Source organism: Hyaena hyaena, unplaced genomic scaffold (assembly GCF_003009895.1).
Source record: "Hyaena hyaena isolate Hyena2069 unplaced genomic scaffold, ASM300989v1 scaffold_1102, whole genome shotgun sequence".
Classification (NCBI taxonomy): domain Eukaryota; kingdom Metazoa; phylum Chordata; class Mammalia; order Carnivora; family Hyaenidae; genus Hyaena; species Hyaena hyaena.
In genome coordinates this window covers 329830-353964 of record NW_024081732.1, presented here as the reverse complement: position 1 = coordinate 353964, position 24135 = coordinate 329830, and the positions used below count along the sequence as shown (strand labels likewise).

The 24135-nt window shown below is 39.4% G+C and overlaps 1 long non-coding RNA gene across 1 annotated transcript in view; it reads right to left on the bottom strand.

The window, feature by feature from the left end:
- Positions 1 to 24135, bottom strand: part of LOC120224063 — an 85737-nt gene that overhangs the window by 44603 nt on the left and 16999 nt on the right. The window contains exon 3 of the long non-coding RNA XR_005526457.1: positions 14045 to 14134. This is a non-coding gene — a long non-coding RNA (uncharacterized LOC120224063). The remainder of the gene's footprint in view (positions 1 to 14044; positions 14135 to 24135) is intronic.

Here is a 24135-nt window from a genome sequence, read left to right as displayed (position 1 = left end):
AGTCAACCAATAAACTGTTCACTTTTTAATCTATTAATTATATACAGAACACTATAGGAGAAATGCTCAAAATTTCCCTTCACTCACTAAAGAAATCAGAGCATAGATCTCTCTACTCATGAAATACTATAAGGAAATATTGGTGATCCATTGGGGAATGAGCAAATGTCACCAATTCACAACCAAAATAATGGGCAGAGGAAAAAAATCTAAATCCCTCAGGTATGAAATATTACAACTTTTAAATTCCCTAGTAGTGTATCTCTTCAAAGGACAAAATAAAGTACAAATCAAGAATTGTTCTTGGAGGAATATTCCTGGATCATGTTGTCAGGAAACAGATAACATGTCATTTCTCCTTAGCTCTCAGGGAAAGTAGAAGTGTCTGGAGAATATGCAATGAGCAACTTACCTGCTGCTGTCTTTTACAAATCTTAAACAGAGACCAAAAGCAGTTTGGTTGGTTTTTCTTAATAAGGCACATGCATCTCCAGAGAACACATCCTCACCAGGCAAAAAAAAAACAAAAAACAAAAAAAACCTGCCTCTAAATGTCTTTTCCTGCCTTCCCAGCTGAGACCAGGGTTTTGTTCTCTCCTTTAAAGGTAAAGGGCTCTGCTACACATCTGGGGAAAGGCTGGTGCAGAATTATATTTTGAAGGCATGTGTTTAGGTGTCAGTCTGCTTCTCCAAATTGTAAAACCATAAGCGATTGTGCCAATACTGATTAACTCATAAAAAACACCACTGACCTAAGCCCAGTATAGAAAGATCCTGTGATAAAATGGGCTTTTCCGCTCCTACAAGGTAGAAGCAAGTTGGGAGAAGAGACAAAACACAAAAAGGAAGTATAAGAGGGGAACTAGAACTGCTACAGCATCCAGAATCATTCCATAAAGAATCCAGGGCTGCACAGATGTTACTCAGGTAGCCATCCTTTGAGCACTACTGTGCCTGAGATTTCTAGTCTCCACACCACATCCATTTTTCTATAATAATACAAGCCTTTTCTCTGTACATGGCTGCCAGGTTAAAGACTACACTTCCTGGCTTTCCTTAAAATTAGATGTGGCAATGGGAAATACGAGTAGAAGTTACTTGTTCAACTTTCTGATCACATCCATAAAAAAATAAGACATGTGAAACTCTATTGTTCTTTCTTGCTTTCTTCCCTCTTACTGGAATTCAGACATAGTGAATGCACCTGCCAAGCACAGAAGAGATACAGAAGGTACTCAGAAGCTGCTGGGTCCCCACACCATGGATCCACTATATAAGCTGTAGATGGCTTACACTCAGCAACCAAACCAATATCCTAAAACTCACAGCCACCAATTGCTATAGTTTGGTTCTTCATAATCCTCTGTCCCATTGGAGTGATGATTACTTCTGCTCCCGAAGTTGCCCAGGACCCATGAATGATTCTCCACTTAACCGCCTGTCACAATGGTAATCTCACCCTACCATTAATACCGAGAATGTGGGGCCACCACATACAGACGACTTGCAGGGTCATGGTAGTTTGAATCAAGAGCCCTGTCCTAATCAAGTTGGGGCCATGATGAACTAGTTTAAAATCATCCACAGAACCTGGTCAGCAGTGGCTTTAACACTTCTGGTGACAGCTCAATAGCCTTTTTTCTCCAGCCAGGAAATTTCAGAGGTGAGCCTGAGTGGGGTCACCTAAATAGATTGCATCTGCCAGGACTTGGTGGCTGAATAAATGAGTGCATACGGAATGGAAATTAGGGGGCTAGACCTAAAATAAATTTAACAGATTGTCTCCTCTTTAAGGGTTCCTTTTAATCAACTGGTTTCATGAGACTTTGCTTTGCAGAGGAAGAGATGTGACTCATGAACATGCTTGCTAGAGACAGATGCTTGTGGGTTTTGTTATTTTCTGGTTTTGTTTTTTAAATCTTCTCAAACAGGGAGCCACAAGAAATTTGGATGAGAAGAAAGGCCAATGATAAACATGATTAGAATCAAGGCATATTTGGGGGTAAGATATACAGGATTTTTACAGACTCCCGGTTCCTAAAACTATGTTTAAGGACATAAAAATGGAGATACCTGTATGGCTCAGTTGGTTGAACATTTGACTCTTGATTTTTGGCTCAGTTCATGTTCTCACAGTTTGTGCATACAAGCCCCTCACGGGGCTCTGTGCTGACAGTGTGGAGCCTTTCCCTCTCTCTCTGCCACTCCCCACCTCAAAATAAATAAGTAAGCTTAAAAATCAAAAAAGGATGTAAAAATAAAAGGTGAATCAGAATTTTACAAATAAATGACCCTAGAGATCACCTAGTTCAACTCCATCTTCCTAAACACTCACATAGTATATAATACTCAGTGGGCAAGTAAATACAATTTTTGTAGTTTTTGAATAAGTGATTGCCTGACCAGAAAATAAGAGAGATGAGTGATTCATCCAAGATGAATTACATAATAAATACCCGAGTGAACTAAGATGTGTCAACCCCAAGCTCAAGACATTTTCTACGTTGCTGTCTCTCGTTTCTACATAGCATAGTCTCCTTCATTTTTTAACTGAGCCCCAAATTCCATGCATACACTTTCCTTTTATTGGTGTCTATATCAGTTAGGATGATTTTAGCTGTAGGTAACAGAAAACCTAGCAAAAGTCGCTTAAGTTATAAGAGTATTTTACTTTATAGAAATCTGGAAATGAATTGTCTCAGGCTTGATTTTTATGGCGTAACACCATCAAGAACCTAAGAATTGTCCATCCTTCCAATTTCCCATGCTCATGTGTTGCTTTCATTTGGGGTCCTATTTTTTCATGATTGCCAAATAGTTGTAGCATTTCTTTTTATCTTCTATGAAAGCATCCAAGTAAAAAAGAAGGGACAAAGGGCATCTGGCTGGCTCAGTGGGTAGAGCATGGGGCTCTCGATCTCAGGGTTGTGAGTTTGAGCACCACATTAGGTGTAAAGACTACTTAAAAATAAAATCTTTTTAAAAAAGGAGGAACGAGAGTAACAATGGCTTCCTTCTCACATCACTCTATCAGTAAAAAGAAAAATAATTCCCAAAACCTTCAACATACTTCTCTTTATGTTCCACTAACAGAAATGAAACAATTTTGGCATATTTCACCAATATCTGGCATATTTCACCAACCACTGACATAAAGAAATGAGACTGTGATAACTGGCTTAGGCCAATAATGAGTCATCTATGGGAGCTGGGCACATTCTATCCCCAACGAATATATTCAAAGAAGACTAAGTGGCTATCTGAAGACATCTATGAGATTCTGGCACATACACAGATTGCTTTGGCAGCTCTATTCAAGACTAAGCCAGAAGGCATTATATCCCAACAATGTTAGATATAGGAGTATGAATTCAACTCAACAAACATTTGTCAATCACTTTCTATTCACCAGTCTCCACGCAGACCCTGCAACTAAAACAACAAATAGAACTGATACTTTTCTTACCCTCAGGAAGCCCACTGCTATACAATGGCAAATAAAGACCACTAAATAGGTTACTACAATCCAATATGATGTGTGCTCTTATGGGTAAAGTGCGCTCACATATGGGATAATGAAGAAGACATAACTAGCCCACATACGGATAGTCAGGGAAGGCTTCCAAGAGCAGGTGTCATCGACAGAGTAAGTAGAAGCTAGTATGGAGATGTTATGGGACAAGCAGAGTGTGTTCCAGATAGAAGTTTCAGCATAAGCCAAGTGCAAGAGACAAGTGAGAAGATGATGCATCTGAAGGCTGGAAAAAAAATTCAGTATGACTAAACCACTGAACATAAGGCAGAGGGATCAACTGAGACTAAAGAGGTAAGAGCTGGTATTTGAATTAGTCCTGTTTCAACTTTTTGCCAGTTTGACAAAGGATTCACTATGACAGCCATAGGTGGAGTCACAGGTGTAAAAACAACTACAAGGCAGCAAGCACAAAGGCGACCTCCCCCGAGGAAATGGATCATGACATTGCCACTTGGTGACTCGCAATTCCCTTTGCCGATTCTGCATCTATTGAGGCTATTACAGACCAGGCTGAAAATAATGTACCAGTTCAGTGTGTCAACAGCTCCCCAGCAGAAGGACTAGTGTGGGTAATGAGTGTGCTTTGACAGCCCAAGGTCAGATATTTAACAATATTCCAGAGTTTAAGTATGATACACTGAGTGCTGTTTTAGCTCCTTACTTGAAAGGCTCACAGCTGCTAATATTTACAGAAATAGGAAGCAATTACAGTTCGCTGCCACAGGAGGAACTTAAATAATTTAAGACTCATAATGCCTCTGATTCTTTTCAAGCCATCTTTTCTCCAGAACCAGCTGCTTCTAGCTCTCAGTAAGCCCTCTGTTCAGAAGGCAGAGTCACCCTGATGCACGGCACTGCTTTTGCTTGCCCAAAAACTCAAGCACACAGCTTTTTTGGCATCCACAACATTTCTCCCACATTTGTACTTCATCTCTGGAAAGGGCCCCTTTTCTCACCAGCAATGAAACTCTGCAGCCATCTGCCCAGGCTAATCTGGGTAAACTGGCATGAGCAGAGAGAACCATAATGTAATTTCACAAATTAAACTTATTTATTTCAGTAGCCATTTTCATGACACGGATGTGGTAGGACAAGAATAGAGAAGAAAGGGGAATGGGGGAGAAATTGAACATGTTGAATGCCAAACAGAAGAAAGTCAAATTTTAAGTGCCTAAAGTTTCCATGTGAACTATCCCAAGAGTCTCCTTGTGATTCCATTGTGAATTCAGCTCTTTCCCATCATGATTGACAACCTAATGAGTGGTATAAGAAAATGTAGACAACTGTAAAGTTTTTTAAACTAAAATTTAGATCAAAGAGCTTCTAATATCCACCTATCAAACAATTTTGGAAAGAATTAAAGAACATTGAGGTATGGGTTCCCATTACACAGTTTTAAAATATGACCAAGAATGTTACTGGTAAAGTTACTGCACCTGGGGATAACACTTTTTATGTGAAAGGTGATCTAGGATCTTTAGCTTCCATAATCTTATATTATCATCACAGCTTTTCTTAGGAAGACATCAGACTAGAAGAGAAAGAACATGTTCCCTGGCACTCAATATATTACCTTTTAAATCTCACTCTACCCAATTTGTGGCTCCCAACTCTGGGTGGTTATTCCTTATTTCTGAGCTTCAGTTTCAGCATCTGCAACATGAAGCTGATCTTAGAACCATGTTTTAATCAGAATTAAATTATGTCAAGGGAAATTATGTGGACTAAGAGCTTAATAGTGGCTAAGCTATAGACGGCATCCAGTGATGCCTTCTCTCCCAATACCTGCTCTTCCATTTTTCTCATCAGGTTAATATATATACATTTCCAGTGTCTGTAGGATTTGGAGGAATGCTGATTAGCTGCTCCTGTCTGTCCCTTGGAAAATACAAAAAAGAAACACTTTTTATAATATCAGAAAGGGCTGTGTTATGGGTGATTGTGATCCCCACAAAATTTGTATATTAAATTCCCCACTCAGGTACCTCATGATGTGACCTGATTTGGAAGTAGAGCTGTTGCCAATGTAATTAGTTAACATAAGGTGATACTAAAGTATGGTAGGCTCCTACTCAATACATCTGAAAGAGAACACCATTTACAGAGACAGGTAGGCCCAAGGAGACCATCACGTGAAGATGAAGACAGCAATCTCAGTGTTGCAGCAGAAGCCAAGGAATACCAAAGACTGCCAGCAAAACGCCAGAAGCTAGGAGAAGGGTATAGAACAGAGCCTTCCTCATAACCCTCGGGAGGAATCAACCCTGCTGACACTTTGATCTCCGACTTCTAGCCTCCAGAACTGTGAGATAAAGAGTTTTTGTCATTTAAGCTGCCCAGTTGGTGGTACCTTGTCACAACAACCCTAGTAAACTAACACAGACCCAAGGCTAAAGTTGTTTTCTACTCAGTGTATACATTAAAAGCTTTCACCACTACAACATTTTTATAGATTCTCAATGACTTTAGGTCTTCTGGGCAAACATTCAATTGTATACTGCGTAAATAACATGGTTGACTTGGACAATTCTGGCTGGCTGAGAACACAGAGATCCTTAGTATAGTGCCTCCTTAGTCCCAAAAAGCACTTTGGAAAGATCTCATTGGCTCTGTTTACCTGTTTTTCTTTCCCACAAGATGTCAAGCTCCTTGAAAGCAGAAACTCTGTCTCATTCACCTTCATATCCCAAAAAGATGTGGAAGGCACATAACATTTGTCAAACACCTTCCTGTTTGCAAAGCACTTAAAACATAGTTCCACAAACTGATCTGAGTGCCTGTAATATGCTAGGTCACATCCTCAAACCAGAAGAGAAGGATATCAATGTCCCCAACTTATAAAAGAAGAAATTCTACTCAGAAAATTTAGATTAAAAAACAATAGAAAAGAAAATTAAGATGAAAATGGCAAAGACTTTTTCTTTTTTTATTGTATTTTGTAACATAATTTCAAAAAATACAAAATATGAATCCAGTGTACATATTCTCCTGGAGTCTGGACTCAGAGAACACACGAAAGAATGAGAGAGGTGAAAGTGTCAGCTCCCCAATAAATTTATTGGTGTCATCTGCCCAATAAATTCCCATAACATACGCCATACATTGTAAATAAACCACAGTGATGACACAGTTCTGACCCTGAGCAGATGTAAGTAAAATCTATAATTTGTTCATTTCTCAGAAGAAAAGTCTGACCCAGAAAGACTCATTCCCTTTCTAAATTATTTAACACTTAGTAATTATATCCTGTGAACTAAAATGCTAAATTAAAATCATGCCCTACCTTTTACTCTTCAACACATGAGAGTGCAGCAAATAACTATGCTAAAATCAAACAGCTGGATCAAATTCATATATGTACGTAGATCAAGTCCAGATAGATGGAGAGATCAATGATAGAAAGATAAATCAAATCTATATATGAATGCAGATATTATAGGAAAATGTTAAGTTCCTTCAAAAATCTGAATACTTTCTCTCAAAACCATGACATTAAGGGATAGCGTACTTCTCTACCTTTGAAAAGTTTCTGGGACAGATTTTTCTATTTTTTTTAAGTTTGGTATTCTGATATCTTGCATATCAAGACATCTACACAACAAACATATTTGCGGTAGGAGATATGGAACTCAAGAAGCAGCCGTGAGTACCACGACTACATGCAACACATCCCCTGCTGTTTTTTTCTGATCACAAAGACCCAACCATTCCTGATAACTTTGGACTACTCTGGACCAGTGAGTATCTAATGGCCAGAGTGTAAATGTTTGTGCCCCTCCCCAAATTCATATGTTGAAGTCTTAAGCCCCAAAGATGGTATTAGGAGGTGGGGATTTGGGAGATACTTAGACCATGAGGGTGGAGAACCCATGAATAGGATTAGTGCCTTATAAAGTAGGCTCCAGAGAAATTCCTGATCCCTTCCACCATGTGAGAACACAAGAAGGCACTGTCTATAAACCAGGAAGAGGGCTCTCACCAGACTGTAACCATGCTGGTGCCTTGATCTTGAACTTCCCACCATCCAGAACTGAAAAACAAATCTCTGTTATTTATAAGCTACCCAATCTGTGTTACCTCATTAAAGCAGCCCAAATGAACTAAGACACTGATAAACCTTGACAAATGCCCTCTGAGTTTGACATGTCTCTTTCCCATTTCACTGCCTTTTAGTCGGTTTTTATCTCTTATGAGATCCCCATTTAGGGTATTATTCCATGAAGAGGGATGAAAAACCAACTTTACAGGATCCCACAGAAACTCCTAAAAAAAAAAAATGTCCCTCCATATCAAGCCCTTTAACCAAGTCAGACACTTTGGGTCTTGCCAGCAGATTTCCAGATCCACTCTCAAGGAACCAAAAGAAAATCTCCACCCTAAACATTCATGGAGAATTGTTGCTAAGTGAGCACCAAACTAGATGTCTAATGATTGACTAGATGTTCTTGATAAAATATTCAATCACAGCATTACCTGGCAGTTATGCCTTGTTTTAGAACACCTCTAAGAAGGGATGGCAAAGCATAACCCATTTTAGAAACTATCTCCTTCTCTATAGGAAAACACATGTAAGCAATGAAATTCAATATTTATCCTGGATTCTTTTTCAAAGCAACTGTGAGTTTCTTGAGGAACTATGCATTTTTTATCCTGAACACCTGTCACGAGTTTTGGCACACCATAGGCTTCCAACAGATGTTGGATAAGACTGACTGACAGAGAAGGTACTGAGATAAGACTAAGGCTAACATCACAGATGAACAAGAGGCATCACAAGTATATCTGTTTGCATATCAATTCCCAAAGCTTGTGGAAGTGTTTTTAATACTTGCCTTGAATAAGGCTCTAAGAAAATAAAAGTAGTGACTTACCACGCCTGATTCCTTAGTGACAAGATGTAAGAATCTCAATCATTGTTGCAAAACCCAAGCACAGTTTAATTTTAAAAGACAACTAAGAAACTTAAAGCTTAACCACGTCAACTATTAACTTCTTTATCTGAAGCATATAATGTGTTTTAATTATTTGCTAGTCACTCAGTCCTCTTGCATATTAGAAGATTTTGAGTTATGCCAGCATCATAAAAAATGCATGTGCTTTTAAACTTTTCTAAATATTAAAAAATTATACGTGTACTAGTACAGAGAGAAATGACACAGAAAGTCCTCATGACCCAGATTATCTCTACTGCTCTCTGATATTTTTCTTCCATATCTTTTTCATTCAAGATCATGTATACCTTAGTTCAAAAACAGGAACCTATATACTGTACTATTTTACAATTTGTGGGGTTTTTTTTCATTTTTGTTGTCTTTCTCTAATGCCTATAGTTTTGTTGTTGTTGTTGTTGTTGTTGTTTTAGAAAGAGGGAGAGCATGAGCGGGGAAAAGGACCAGAGGAAGAGAGAGAGAGAATCGCAAGCCAGCTCCACAGCCAATATGGAGCCCAACATGCAGTTTGATCTCACAATCGAGAGATCATGACCTGAGCCAAAATCAAGAGTTAATACGTAACTGACTGAGCCATCCAGGCACCCTTTTTTTCTAATGCCTATAGTTTTTAAAATCAGATTAAAATGTTAAGTGATTAGCTACCAAACATATACTGAGAACCGCATACTACTTATTTTTCATAAGTAAGGAACAACCGCATAATTTGTACATTTCAACACCCCAGTCAGCTGAGATAATATAAGCAGAGACTAATCTTGGTTAAAAAATATATCAAAACCTAAAACTCAGGTAGTATACCAGAGTTTGAAAGATTGTCAACAAAACGTTGAAATTTCTAATATAGGCTGACCCTTAGGTGACTCTGATTAACCTGAACCTTTTGCTTACAAGATAAGGAAGAATCTCAGCTGATATGATGATTGCCATATCAGCTCAACCAGTTGGGATGTTGACTATCTGACATCAGGGGTATGAGTGGGGGTGGAGGGAATGAAAGAAAAAACTACACATTCAGACATTGTAGTATATCAGCAGCAGATTCCCAGACATACTACAGCATATAAGCCCATCAATTATATAAACTCCCAGCAAGTTCAAATAAAACAATAAACAAAGAAAAGGTCATCATATAACAGCAATGCAAGTCAGGGAAAACAACCACCAGTGTCAGGCAATGCTTGCTTGATCCAATCTAAGGTGGAAAATATCAGGAGAGGCAAAGACTGCTATTGGCTTTAAATCTTCAGGTGGTGCATTCCCTCTGCTAGCTGCAGTGCCTAGAAAGACAGCAATCAAAACCAATAACCCTGGTGGCCCTTTCAGCCATGTCTCCCCCTCCCAAAAATGGGTTGTCAATGCATGTATGTGAGCTCAGGATCCTGGAGTTTGGGTTATGGTCTGTGAAACATTATAATGGGTTCTTAAAAACACATAAAAGCTAAATCTATGATTTACAAATTCTCCATGAGGCCCTCTTTTAGGAGAAAGCAATTTGATCTAAAGCTCACATCAAGAATGAGTGTCTATCTCAGGTGACATGGCCTGTCTGAAACCTGCATAAATGATCATGGCATTTGCAAATTTCCAAGGACTGGTCTAACCTCTTTGTTAGAAGTGCTTTGACTAGAAAGAAAGCACGGCATTAAAAGTGGAAGTTATCACATCTTTAAATATTGAGATTAATAATGTATGCTATTAAAATGATTTTAAGTAGAGGTTGTCAAATTCCTGCTACTAACATATTTTGAGGGCTTTGACTCAAATCCCTGATACCTAGACTTTTTCCTCATTTCCTGTGTATACCTTAGTGATGAAAAGAGATAGGATCATCCCATTCCCCTACTTAAAATCCTTCAATGTCACCAAATCTAAACTTACCATTTTCAAATAGGTCCTTCCTGATCTAAGCAACCTTCCTCAACAACCCCCAATACACAAGGTGCATTCAGCCATAGGCGGCTCCTTATAAATCTCTGCTGTATGCCATGTTGTTTCTCATGTCTTTGACTTCACACATCCTGCTCACTTAGGTGAAACTTTCCAAAATCTGCAACCTTCTCTTTACCTCAACCTGACCATCTTCTAGGTAAATCCTCACTCAGCACTGCTTCAATAAAACAGAACCACAGAATGAGGCTGGCTCTAGGACTAGCCACCTTTGATTTGTATCCTACTTCTACTATCTAGTAGTTACTTAAACTCCCTGTGCCTTTGTTTCCCCATTACCAAGGTGTGAAAAGGAATAACACCTAGAGATATTGAGAGGTTAAATGAAGGAAGGCCTTTATCCGGTAGCTTTCAAGAACATACTAAGTGTTCAAAACTATTAGCTATTTTCACTGTTATCATCATTATCATCATCACTATCCTTTAAGACTCCAGTTACAGCCTTTTCTTTTCTTTTTTTTTTTTTTTTTTGGTAAAAACCCTTTGCCAAACACAACCTCTTCTCACAAACATGTCAATTACTTGCTTTTTGTTTCACCCATGAAAATGAAACCTGACATGCAGTAGTCCACCCTTATCTGTGGGGACTACATTCCAAAGCCTCTAGCAGATGCCTTAAACCACATATTTATTTATCGTTTCCCTGATAAAAACAGTACCAAACATTGTATATACTATTTTTACCCTATATATACATAACTATGGCAGAGTTTCATTTATAAGCTAGGCACAGCAAGAGGTTAGCAACAATAACTAATAATAAAACAGCACAATTATAACGATATACTATAATAAAAGTTATGTGAATATGGTGTCTCTCAAAGTACCTCATTGTACTGTACTCGCCCTTCTTGTGATGGTGTGGCATGATAAAATGCCTCCGTGAGGAGATGAAGTGAGGTGAATGACATAAGCATTGAGATAGTGTTAGGATATGACATACCAGGAGAATCATCCGCTTCCAGACCACGGCTGACAACAGGGAACTGACACCCTGTAAGCCAAACCATGGATGGGAACACAGGTTCTACTGTACTTCTAATGTGGCTCTCAAACTGGATCAAAAGTATTTTTTTTTTACATGTATGTCCCCTCCATGAATGCTTCTCAAGAACAGGAACCACATCTCATTAATCTTGTATTCTCAGTGCCTAGCAGTGACATACGGGAGATACAAAAATAAATATTAGCTGAATGAATCAATAATTGAGTGAGTTCCTAAAAACCCAAGTGAAACCAAATGCTGATCAATCAAATCATGTTTAACTGTGCTAGGAAATTTGATATGCAGAGAAATAAGAAAACTTCAAGGACCAGGTGAATAATGGAAAGTACATGGATTTAGGAGCCAGACCTGCCTGAACTAGAATCCCAACTGCTCCTCCTACAAGCTTTACAATCAGAGCCAGATTATTTCACCCCGGGAGCCTCTGCTTCCTCATCTTTAAGAAAATAACATAGCTTAGCTGGCTCAGTCAGAAGATCATGAGACTCTTGATTTTGGGGTCATGAGTTCTAGTCCCATGTTAGATGTAGAGATTACTTGAATAAATATATTTATATGAGGAAGATAACATCTACTTCATTAGGGAAATGATAAATAAGAAGACATAAAGCAAAGTAGCAGGGCCTAGAAGCAGGCATTCATTAATTCAGTATTTCCCTTGGTCTTTTATAAAGAACTCTTTTTGTAAATTTAATTATTACTCCATTAATCTTTGTATTAAATTTGAATCTGCTGAAATGTATCACACAACTATACCATCATAGGAGTCAAGTTTTTGTTTTCTTGTCCTGTATCATGTTCTTAAACACCCAGACATACATACTCCATCTGTTATCTACCAGGGGACCAAATTCATGTATTCATATACTATGGGAAAATGTTTGCTTTAACTCAATTGCTGTATTTGGTTTCTACTCAAATCATTAATTTCAACCTCAGAATTTAGAAGGCAAATTAGTAGTCATTATCTGAAGTTCCAGAAACACAAGCTTAGACACAGACCTGAGAGTCCTAATTAATATATTCTTTAACACTGCATTATAAATAAATCCATCAGCTCCATGTGTCTGATAGAGATACATGTATCTGATAGAGATACAGCTGCAAGAAGAGAAGGCTTGCACAAGACAAATCTCATCTCTTTTGGTCACTAACCAGGTCTGACCATGATAATATAAACTTTTCATAGTTGCTCAGTTAAAAAGTAAAATGGATAAGCCATTTTCCTACCAATCAACTAGAGAATTTATATATAAATGTCAAAATTACCAAATAATCCTATAGATGTTTTCTTATAGAAAGAACATAAATCACTCATGAATTCCACCAAGGTTTGGTGGGAAAATTTAAACAAGAAAAAGAGGGCAGGGTTGGAAGTCACAGAATTTCTGATATCACAAGTCCGAGGTGATGTTCCTGGCTCATCGTTCATTCTTGTCCCAACAACAAAGGGAACAAGTAGAAGATGATATCACTGTAGGTATTCATAAACAGAGAAACTGAATTAAAACCACCCAAAATCTTGGGATCCACTCGACAGACTTGATTCATATGTGGATCAATCTGCTCTTTTAATCCCTAAAACCTAAATTTAATAGGACTGCAAGGGTAGTGGAATGGGAAACCAGTAAGGTGAGAGTAAACATAGAATGTCTTCCACCGTGTGATATCATGTAGCAGCATCAATTGTATCCATTGCGGATACAGGTGCCACTGAAATTAGAAAACACATAATCCTCTCTCAGCTTCCCCAAAACTTAAAAATTTGTGACTACTGAGTAAACGGTCTACCTTTACTACATTCCATCTCATGAGAGTATCAACAGACACACAGGCTAAGATCTGTGTTTGGCTCACAGGAGGAACAGAAAAGAGGAAAAGCAACTTTGCAGAAGTATCTAACTAAAACTACAGTAGTGTGGCTATTAACAAACACCCCCAAAATAGAACTTCAGTACAAAGAAATGCAAATTTATTTAAAGCATAAGCTACAAAATTTAAAGAGTTGGCATGTCAACACTACATACTGAAATTTAATCAAACTGAAAAGAACAGTTGATCTGTCTTCAAGAGAAAGGGAGGGGGTAGTGTGTAATATCTTTAATATATGGATGGCTGGGTAGAGTAAATGACTGTTGCACAGAAGGTTTATCTGTAAACACTGCAGTAAGTCTGGGGTTTTTAACCACAATAAATGGCTGGTTTCAATCAGCTGCTGCTAGCAGGAAATCCATGGCCCATAGGAGCAATTACCCATCTCTTGACTGGAGCACAGGGCAATTACAAGCTCCCAAAGTACACTCACAGCACTGGAGCACACGCCTGCACGGTGCTAATGGAACTCGGACAAGAAACAGTGGTTTGTGGCTACATTTCTCAGTCTCAGCCCCTCACCAAAGCCCTTTCATACTTCTCCTATCTCTCAACATGGCAGCAGAGACAGAAACTGTGGTCTGCAAAACCAATATCATCTTCACCCAAAACACTGACATTAGGGTTTTCTCTGCCCTGCATCCCCTATAAACTCCTTAAATTTATTATACTCATCCTGACTTTTCAAAATATACCATGCCTTCATCTGTGGTTTTGCAGATGACTTCTTACCTGAGTCTCCTAGTCAGCATTTGGTGTTCATTACTGACTAGATCAGTTAGCCAAATGAGCATTTCTAATCTTAAGGAAGTGAAGAGGAACCTGTCAGGGAAATAAATGAGAAAAATAATTACTCTTTTATTTCACTGTGAAAAATATAGGTATCTCCTTAGAGAAGTAACCTACGTATGATTAGAGAAAGAAAAATAAAAGATAGTAAGTAGTCTATCAAGTTAAACTTCCATTTGCATTACATTTATAACAGGTAACATTTACTGAAGACCTAATGTGCCAAGCATTGCATTATGTGCTTCAAGTATATTGTCACATTTAAGACTCAGAGTAACCCAAAGTGAATACTATGATAATCCTCATTTACAGAATGAGTGGGGCACCTGGGTGGTTCATCTGACTCTTGGTTTCAGCTCAGATTGAGATCTCATGGGTTCATGAGATGGAGTCCCATATATGGCTCTGCACCGACAGTGTGAAGCCTGTTTGGGATTCTCTTTCCTTCTCACTGCCCCTTTCCCACTTGGGCAAGTATACTCTCTTGCTCTCTCACTTTCTCTCTCTCAAAATAAATAAACAAAATAATGAAGAATGAGATAATGGAGGAGTGCTTGGGTGGCTCAGTTGGTTGAGCATCTGACTCTTGGTTTTAGCTCTGGTCATGATCTCATGGTTCATGGGTTCAAGCCCCATGTGGGGTGCGGATGCTGCTTGGGATTCTCTCTCTCCCTCTCTTTCTGCCCCTTCCCCTAATCCTCAACTCATGCTCATGATTTCTCTCTCTCAAAACAAAAACAAAAAAAAGAGAGAGAGAGAGAGAGAGAAAGAGAGAGAGAGATAATGGAGACTCAGTTTAAGTAATTTCCTCAAGACATTGAAGTTAAGGACTTTCGGACATGAATCTGGTTTGTAGCAGGCCGAATCTAGCTCTTAAATATCATATCATCCTACCCTGATGTTGGGTGGCTCTGTGAGAGAAGGTGAATAATTGGCAAAGCCACCTTATCATGCTCCCATGATAGACATTAACGATGAATCCCAACATCCTTTCCCACTGAGTGTAGACAAGATCACAGAATCTCTCTCATCATAGGACTTCAGAAAGCCAACTCTATTTGATGCCCACTCCATTTCAGAATTCCTCAGCATAGCAGCCTTGGCACAGTGCTTGACCCATCAGTAGGCATTCAATAAATGTTAGATTTTAAGAGACCATTGTATAAAAGGAACATACCTACTTCCTTTAGCCCCAAATAGACCAATATTTAACTTATGGCTCTACCATTTACTAATTACATGATTTAAGCAACTTATCTAACTATGAACTTACTTTCCTCAGAGTAAAATAAGGTCGTGCCAATCTACCTTGCCCAACTGTTACAAGGATAAAATGAGACAGTCTCTAGAGTTAGGAGGTGCTAATCCTCCAGGAAAATGAGGTCTCTTAATAACAATAAAAGATCATTAGTTTTGCATAAAACTGCTTGGGATCCCCAAAGACTGAAATAGAGAAGAGCCGTGCTCCTCATAAGGAAAAGTGGAATTACAAGTAATAGAGTGTAGTGGGAATCCTGGAAATGGGATTCAGAATTAAACAGACCTTTTAACCCAGGAAGGACAGATAGTATTAAATAACTAATAAAGAGAAATGAAAAAGATATAAGGTCCTGGATTGATATAGAGAAGCAAAATGACCAGCCCTGGGGAATGGGTGATGGGTCAGGATACCTATATTTTATCAGGGCAAATGACCCACAGGAAGAAAACCTAAGGAAAATCGTCAGTTTCTTCTTCTTTGTCTTAGACCCAGCTAGCAACACTGAATCTTTGTTCTCATCCATTGGGAATCTCCTAATAGACCATAATAATGTATAGCATAAACTGTGGGTTTCATTTTAAGATATCTGATCCTTCCCAGAATGCTGGTGACTGTGTCTTACTGGGAAATGGGATACAGGCCCAACCACATATTATAAGGAGCATCAAGCACAGTGCTTGGCTTATGGTAAGTGCTCAATGCATGTTAACTCTCATCCTTGTTTTTCCAAAGAAAGAAAAAAAACTTGGGCTTAGATTTGTTTCTCCAAAAGTACCTTAAGTTCCTACCTACATATGAAATGCACCACCTCTACCCTGCCTCTCAATAGCTAAGTAGTCTCATGGCAAGTGGAAACAACAGTGTGCCTGAGAGTTTCCAAGGACTCCAGAGTAGTGCAACAGAGGCTTGGAATTCCCTTCCCCCCACCCCATTTTATTCAGGTATTTCCTGTTTTCTCAAGCAATTATAAAAGCAGAGACGATGCTCTATTAGATAAATCTTCAGTCATCCAGCACATCAAATATGGACAAAAGTTGGCAATACGGAGTTGCTTAATCCCATAAGCCCCACAACATGCATGGCATAGTCCTTTTCTGGGCTTTAGTAAATATAGAAAAAAAGAAAATGCAAGGAAGCCAAAAGCATTTGTAAAACTAAGTCATAAAAGAGCTGATGGACTACACGTATCTTCACAGAACTGGTTTGGAAGAAAGAAATGACAGATATATATATGGGAAAAAAGATACACTACAAGGCAAGGAGCCCAAAACTCTTAGGTTTATTGTGATGGTCAACACTTCAGATTCTCTTTCACATCCCCTTTTTCCCTTTTTTATCTTTCCTTCTCTGTGATTTGTGATTCAAGAGTTGAATTTAGGTGATTGAATTTAGAAGGACATACCATGCCACTTTGCAGTTATGGATTCTCACTGCTGCCTACCCTCCCCATCCCACCATTGAAGATCCCCCTCTTGCTGAGATCACCTATTTCTATTACCCATGAGGCTTATTTCACAAATCATAAATGTTTCCTGCAAAAGAGTCCATAGATACAGATTTTACAGAAATCTGAGGACACTCCTACTCCAATGTTTATAAGAGATTCTTTGAAGAAACCCAGATCTGGCATCGTTAAGACACTAAACTGCTAAAAAGCTTTTCAACTGTGATATGGCTTCACTTGAGTTATTGAAACAGAACAAATAGAAACATGCTCTGGAGGATTTTAAAAGGCCAAATACCTTTGATGACACTAGATAGTCAAAAGTGTGACAGTTAACCTCATTTTTATGACAAAATTTGTTAGTCCTCCCCCTCCCCCGCCCCACCTTGGTTCACAGATGCTCTATCCCACATTACACCCTCACGAAGTATTGTGTTATGACATTCACTCTGGTGACCTTAGCCTACCAGCTTCCTATCCCTTCCCATTACCTTCCAATAAAGTAGCCACAAAATTAAGGGGAAATATCCAGCTTAAAGGGCAAAGATTTCTAGTAGAGGAAAAAGAGTGAGAAATGAATTATTTCAGACCAAAAGCAATTATATTTGAAGGCAGAAGCAGACATCTTCTGGCACAACTGTCAAGATGTTACAAAAAGATTAAAGGAAGGTTTTTTTTGTCATTTAAAATCTGTTTCTGGTTCTCGGGGAAAAAAAGGGTCTGCTGTTCAGTTTGTGATTTTTAATAAGATTTCTCAATAGACTCCCTGCTTTTAAAAAGTATAAGGGAGAAAGAAGCAAAAGATTGAAGGCCATGTAACAAATACAGCCATGACTTTGATGCAGTATCATTCGTTTTCACCATTCTGGTGGATATAGACAAGATTTTTTGTGGGAGGTTATATCCTATACAATAACCTGTCAACAAAATATACTTATTGCAGAAACTTTTCAGGATTTAGGCTTCTATTGGGGTTAAAGTAGAAACATAAGATTAATTTATTTCAAAACCCTGGGAAGTTTTGCTCAAGGAGGCAAAGGATGATATTTTCCACTGCTAACAATGTGCTAAATCTCTCCCTAAGCTTCAAATGTCGGCTCCTATTTGGTTCCCATTCCTGAGGGTATGGGCTCCCTCAAGTCTCCATTAAGTACTGCTTATCAACTTCCTGCTTGAGAAACACAAGAGGTTTTGTTGAAGACCTAACTGAAGGTGTTCAGTTCAAGGAGTCATGATTCCTAGTCCCTCCTCTACCCTCCACATGTATGACATGGAAACTATGTTGGGTGGTGCCTGGGTGGCTCAGTTGGTTAAGCATCTGACCTCGGCTCAGGTCATGATCTCACAGTTTGTGGGTTCGAGCCCCGTGTCGGGCTCTGTGCTGACAGCCAGCTCAGAGCCTGGAGCGTGTTTCAGATTCTGTGTCTCCCTCTCTCTCTGACCCTCCCCTGCTCATGCTGTCTCTCTCTTTCTGTCTCTCTGTCTCTGTCTCTCTCTCTCTCTCAGAAATAAATAAAACATTTAAAAAAAGGAAACTGTTGGAACTTGATCACAGTCCAAATTCTATCCCTGGGAGCTGAGCCACCACCTCTTTTCTTTCATCTTTCACATTCTCTCTATTTTCACTTCATTCTTCATCTCTTCCCAATGTTGGAGTTCAACATATTTGTTTCAAAGGCTTCTCTTCTGGCCTTCATCTCTTCATCCCTCCTGTACATCCATTTCTGTTGGCAAGACTAGTAGCTCATAGCCTTGGCCTTAACACATTCGTGAGGGTTACTGCAGGTGGAAGATAGGTTCACAGCTTCATTTTCTCTCATTCTAGCTCCAGTGTGCAATGATTCCTTTCTTGCTTAACACATATATAGGGTGGGCTAAAAGCTTTGAGAGGCCACATCAAATATGTGAGGTGACCCATCTCCTCAAGTATTCTGCAATATTAAAAAAACACACACACAAGACTTTTACTTGGAAAATGCTTAGGGGACAGTGCGTGATGGTAATCAATGAAGGCTAAAATCACCTGCCAATTGGTATGACACATATAATAAGATCTATAGGCTTTCAGGAAGGAGAGGAGGAATAGAAGTACCTCTACTTGATCTAGTCCATCCATTCATTTCTCATCCTATGAACTTATTCAGATGTCAACCTGCTATGAAAAATTTAACTTTGAAAAGGAATAACTTCCCAACTCTCCTCTCCTGATTTACAACACTGGTTATCTTTCTCCTTCTTTTATTTCCCGTTAAAACTCTCTTTTGAGGGGGCGCCTGGGTGGCTCAGTCGGTTGAGCATCTGACTTTGGCTCGGGTCATGATCTCATGGTTTGTGGGTTCTAGCCCCACATCGGGCTCTGTGCTGACAGATAATTCAGAGCCTAGAGCCCGTTTTGGATTCTGTATCTCCCTCTCTCTCTGACCCTCCCCTGCTCATGCTGTCTTTCTCTCTCAGAAATAAATTTTTTAAAAAAAATTTTTTTAACTCTCTTTTGAACATTACTATCATATTGGATACAGAATCCACTTAGAGTATATCTCAGCTTCTAAAATATTTACAAGCCTGAGCGTGCCTGAAATTCTTACTTTTCACTTAAAAAGAAGATGTGAAAATTAAACCTTCCAAGTTAGGTCAGAAAATTTAAAAATTTAACATGAAATTTTATCAATATGCTTTTCTTATTCTAATGTTCCCCAAATGGAAAAACTAAAATCTGAAAGAGGCTATTTTTTGAAGTGACGAAATATAGTGATGTATCTGGGATTTAGGATTAGAAAAACTTTTAATTTCTCATTTAACTCAATTTATACCTTTGGCCTATCACCTTTGCCAGATATTAGTAGGGGAAGGGAAAGAAGATGAAACTTAAATCAGCATGCACTAATTGCTGGCATGTTTCTTTTTTTAATATAATTTATTGTCAAAATGATTTCCATATAATACCCAGTGCTCAGCCCAACAAGTGCCCTCCTCAAATGCCCATTAGAATGTGTCTTTTAAGAAGAAGCTTTGTATGGAAAGAGACTAAAAGTACTGAGTAATTTCCCAGAAATTTTAGAATATTTTACATTTTATTATTTCAGACTGCAAAATACAGTAAAACAGAAAGAAAAAGAAAAGGAAAGACTAAGATGAAGAAGGGGAGGAAAGAAAAAGGACATAGCTATTGTGGCAGACACTCAGTTAGGTCCTCCCTGTAGCTTATCTTATGTAATCCTCATAATAATACACACAGGGTCGTTATGATCTTTGTTGTACAGATGAAGCATGTGGGAATTCAGGAGGTTAAGTAACTTGGTCAAGATCACGTGGCTAATAAGTATAGAGTTAGGATTTGACCCTAGATCTAACTCAGACTCTTGCTTGTACTATACCATACTGCCTCTGCAGACAACCCCTTCAGGGGCCCTTTCCAGACTAGTCACACCCAACACATTTTAAGGACAGTTTTCCAAAGGGGAATTTGTAGGCTCAGCTAACCAAGGTTGCAGGGCACAGAGGGGAATGTGTCTGATTTTTTCCCATTGCTTCTTGGTCTCGGTCCTACTATACATCTCCAAGGCAAAAGCCTAACCACTTGGAACAGCAAGGCAAGTGAAAGCCTAACCCAACAAGGTAGATAGAGATCAGGAGGAAAAGCACAGGATCATCAATTAATCTCCAATTCTGCACAAACCCATCCTGACCCAGTAACCACGTGTCAGACAGATTGCCCAACAGAAGCCTGACCACAACAACCGAATGGTCATAATTCTGCAGTGCTAACATACACGCTCAGTGTATCTAATTAAGAGGAAAAGGTTGACAAAGGTACTAGCAAGAGAAAAAAAATGTGCTCAGAGGACTTTGTATTTGTCAGTGTGCAGTTGGCACTGGGGTGACCCTGCTGTATTGAAAAGGGATTGGCTGGGTGGCGGGGCAGGTGGGCGGTGGGGTGGGGGTGGGGGGGCCACTGAAAAGAGAGAGAATGCAGGGGATGAAAATGAGACAGACAACTCAGAATTTTTTCCTTTTGAATTTCAACCTGTTGGATAAAAACAATAGCAAATGAGGCACTGAATATGCATGAGGCAGGAAGGTATTTTAAGTTTTTCAGGAGACAGCTCGCTGAACAGAATTGCTAATTATGTCTCACATTGCTCTGTCCAATTCAGTTAGCTTGATTATGGCTGAATTGTCAACTCCCCTGCACTTGAGGTTCCACAGTGGCAGCCCATTCTGAAGCTTAACACAAAATTAGAAGTATCTTTTCCCCAAAAAAAAATGTTTTCCCTCACTGAAGAGCTAGCTTTACCCATTGTGACAACATAACCTTTCTCAACAAAAATAAAATTAAAACCACCGAGGGTTCAGATTCAAGGGTTTTTGGAGTTGGTGGAACATCGGGAATGCAATCGCAGCTGTGACAATTGCAAATTAAGATTGAACAATGAGCCAAATTAAAAGGGTGAGAAAGAGCAGAACACCATATGGAGCATCTCTTTGCTACCCCCACAGGATATCTTTGATTTCTTAGGATAAGGAGGATTTGCCAACTGAGGAATGGACTAAATAGAGTCCTGGAATGTCGCCTTTTTTTTCTTTTTCCTTTTCTTTTTTCTTTTTCTTTCTTTTTTTTTCTTTTTGCCCTAACCTACAGTGGCTGTATAAGTCAAGGAAGTTAAATTTCCCATTTCCTTTACTTAGTTTATTCACCTTTAAAATGGGACAAACCTTACTTGATAACGGTGCTAGTTCAAGAAAGAGGTGATGAGTGAAACAGGGGGTGTCCTAGCTGGACAGTTAGATTACTGTCTAGAAAATTAGGACCTTGGGAAACTTCCTCCTAAAGATAGCAAGAATGGGACACGATAAGCTTCATCAAGTAAAATGACATTAGGTTACTTCAGTAGTGTGCCCTAGTCAAATCCATTCATTCCCAGCCAAGCCCATACTGGATTCATGTCTAATATAGAGGAAGCACAACAAAGGAGGAAGAAAGGGGAGCAAAACGGAGACATGACAGTCCTGCTTGGGACCGCTTTAAAATAGTAGCCCAGAGGGGCGCCTGGGTGGCTCAGTCGGTTAAGCCTCCGACTTCGGCTCAGGTCATGATCTCATGGTTCGTGGTTTCAAGCCCCGTGTCCGGCTCTGTGCTGACAGCTCAGAGCCTGAAGCTTGTTTCAGATTCTGTGTCTCCCTCTCTCTCTGACCCTCTCCTGCTCTCTCTCTCTCTCAGAAATAAATAAAACATTAAAAAAAATTTTTTTTAATAAAAAATAAATAAAATAGTAGCCCAGAGAAGGGCTAGCCTGGGTGGCTCAGTCAGTTGAGCGTCTGACTCTTGATTTTTTTTAATTTTTAAAAATGTTTTATTTATATCTGAGAGAGAGAGACAGCTTGAGCAGAGCAGGGTCAGAGAGAGAAAGAGACACAGAATCTGAAGCAGGCTCCGGGCTCTGAGCTAGCTGTCAGCACAGAGCCCAACGCGGGTCTGAAGCCCATGAACCATGAGATCATGACCTGAGCCAAAGTCGGACACTTAACCGACTGAGCCACCCAGGCGCCCCTTGATTTTGGCTCAGATCATGATCTCACTGTGGGATCGAGTCCCACACGGGGCTCTGTGCTAATGACTTGGAGCCTGCTTGGGATTCTCTCTGTCCCCCTCTCTCTCTGCCCCTCCCCTGCTCATTTTCTCTCTCTCTTATTAAATAAATAAACTTAAAAAAAAATAAAATAAAACAGTAGCCCAGAGGGAAAAGGAGCAGCGTTGCCACCTTGCCCAGGAGAGCCACATTGCTTTAGTGGTATGAGGGTCCATTGCGTGGATGACAGTTCGCAGTTAAGACCCAGCTGCAGTGGTAACCCTGCCATGCTGGAATACACATGGAAGGGAAAGCAAAAGCTGAAGCAGCTGGCAGAACAGGACAGTGCAAAGGAAGGGTCTTTTCTGACAACATTTATGACACATCCCCAGGAAATACAGGAAATGGGTCAGGGAAGGTGGCGAAATATTTCCTTATGGAGGTTGAGATTTATGGTATGTCATCGGGAAAGCTATTAATGCAATGAAGAAGCCCAGGCCATCCCGCTGAGGAGTCACTCAAAGGAGAACCAAGCCAGCCAGCTAATTGCTAGGCATGTCAGAGAGGTTGTGCGGGCCATCCAGTTGACCACAAACACATACTGAGTCCAGCTGACACCACATGAAACAGAGATGAGCCAGACCAGCTGAGCCCTATCTAAATGGCAAAAGTATAAATAAATAAATTGGTGTTGTTGAAGCCATTATGTCTTGCATACCATAGTATGAGAAAACTGATACAATCCGTACACAACATATTTCCTTCTGGTATCCTCCATTTTCAAGACAGAAACTTTTTTTTAAATTTCTTCCCCTGTGTCATTTGCACATGAGAGCAATCTTAGTTCCCAAGTAATGTCTGCTGCTGACCTTAATCAGAGGCATTAGAGAAGTAACAATCATCCTACTTGCTAAAATTAAAGATTTAGCTACAGTACATCATTCTACAGTAGCAGAAAAAAATCTTCCAATAGCAAGAGCTTTGATGGCCACATCTGTCTGCCCTGAATAGTATCAGAACAGGGTGAGGTATATGCACTTCGGCCTCAATAACACAGTAATCCCCCAATGGGTTGTGAGTTAAGAAATGACTGCAGTACTAAAGGCTTGGTTATTTGCCCTACAGAGTTGCTTTCGTAACTGTTCCCTTGGTCCTCCAAACATCACCATTAGGAAAAGAGGAGATAAAAACCATGTCTATAAATAAAGCATCCAAGCTCCAGAGAGAGGGGAAGGCGAGTCAGCTGCAAAAAAGGCATGGCAAACAAAATCACAATATTATTGATCGTCACTATTTTCCAGCGTGGCAGATATCTCCATTATTCACCTGCTTCAAGAACATAACCAGAAGATTTCCTGAGGAACATGCAGGATTTCTTTATACTAAACCTAACTCAATGGAGAAGTTACCAGGGGGGAAAAAGTGCTACTTTTTAAAAAATATTTGAAATGTTCCTTTTTTTCTGTTTCTCATCTTCTGTCCTCCACCCTCCTCAAGTGTCATTTGGTGGGGCAGACTGTTTCTGAAGCAGAATTTCCTTTCTGATTAAATCTTCTTCTGTTCTCATGCAGCTCCATTGCTCAGCTCTGATAAGCCTCAGGTCAGTTCTATCTGAGCTTACAATCCAATATGAACTTTCGGTGATCATGGAAATACAGATATTTCTTATTTTCAGTGATATCAGATTAAGCTGCTTATCCCTAAGCAGCCAAGGTGGAGGAATTAAAATCACATCATGAAATGCAGAAACTATTTACTCACT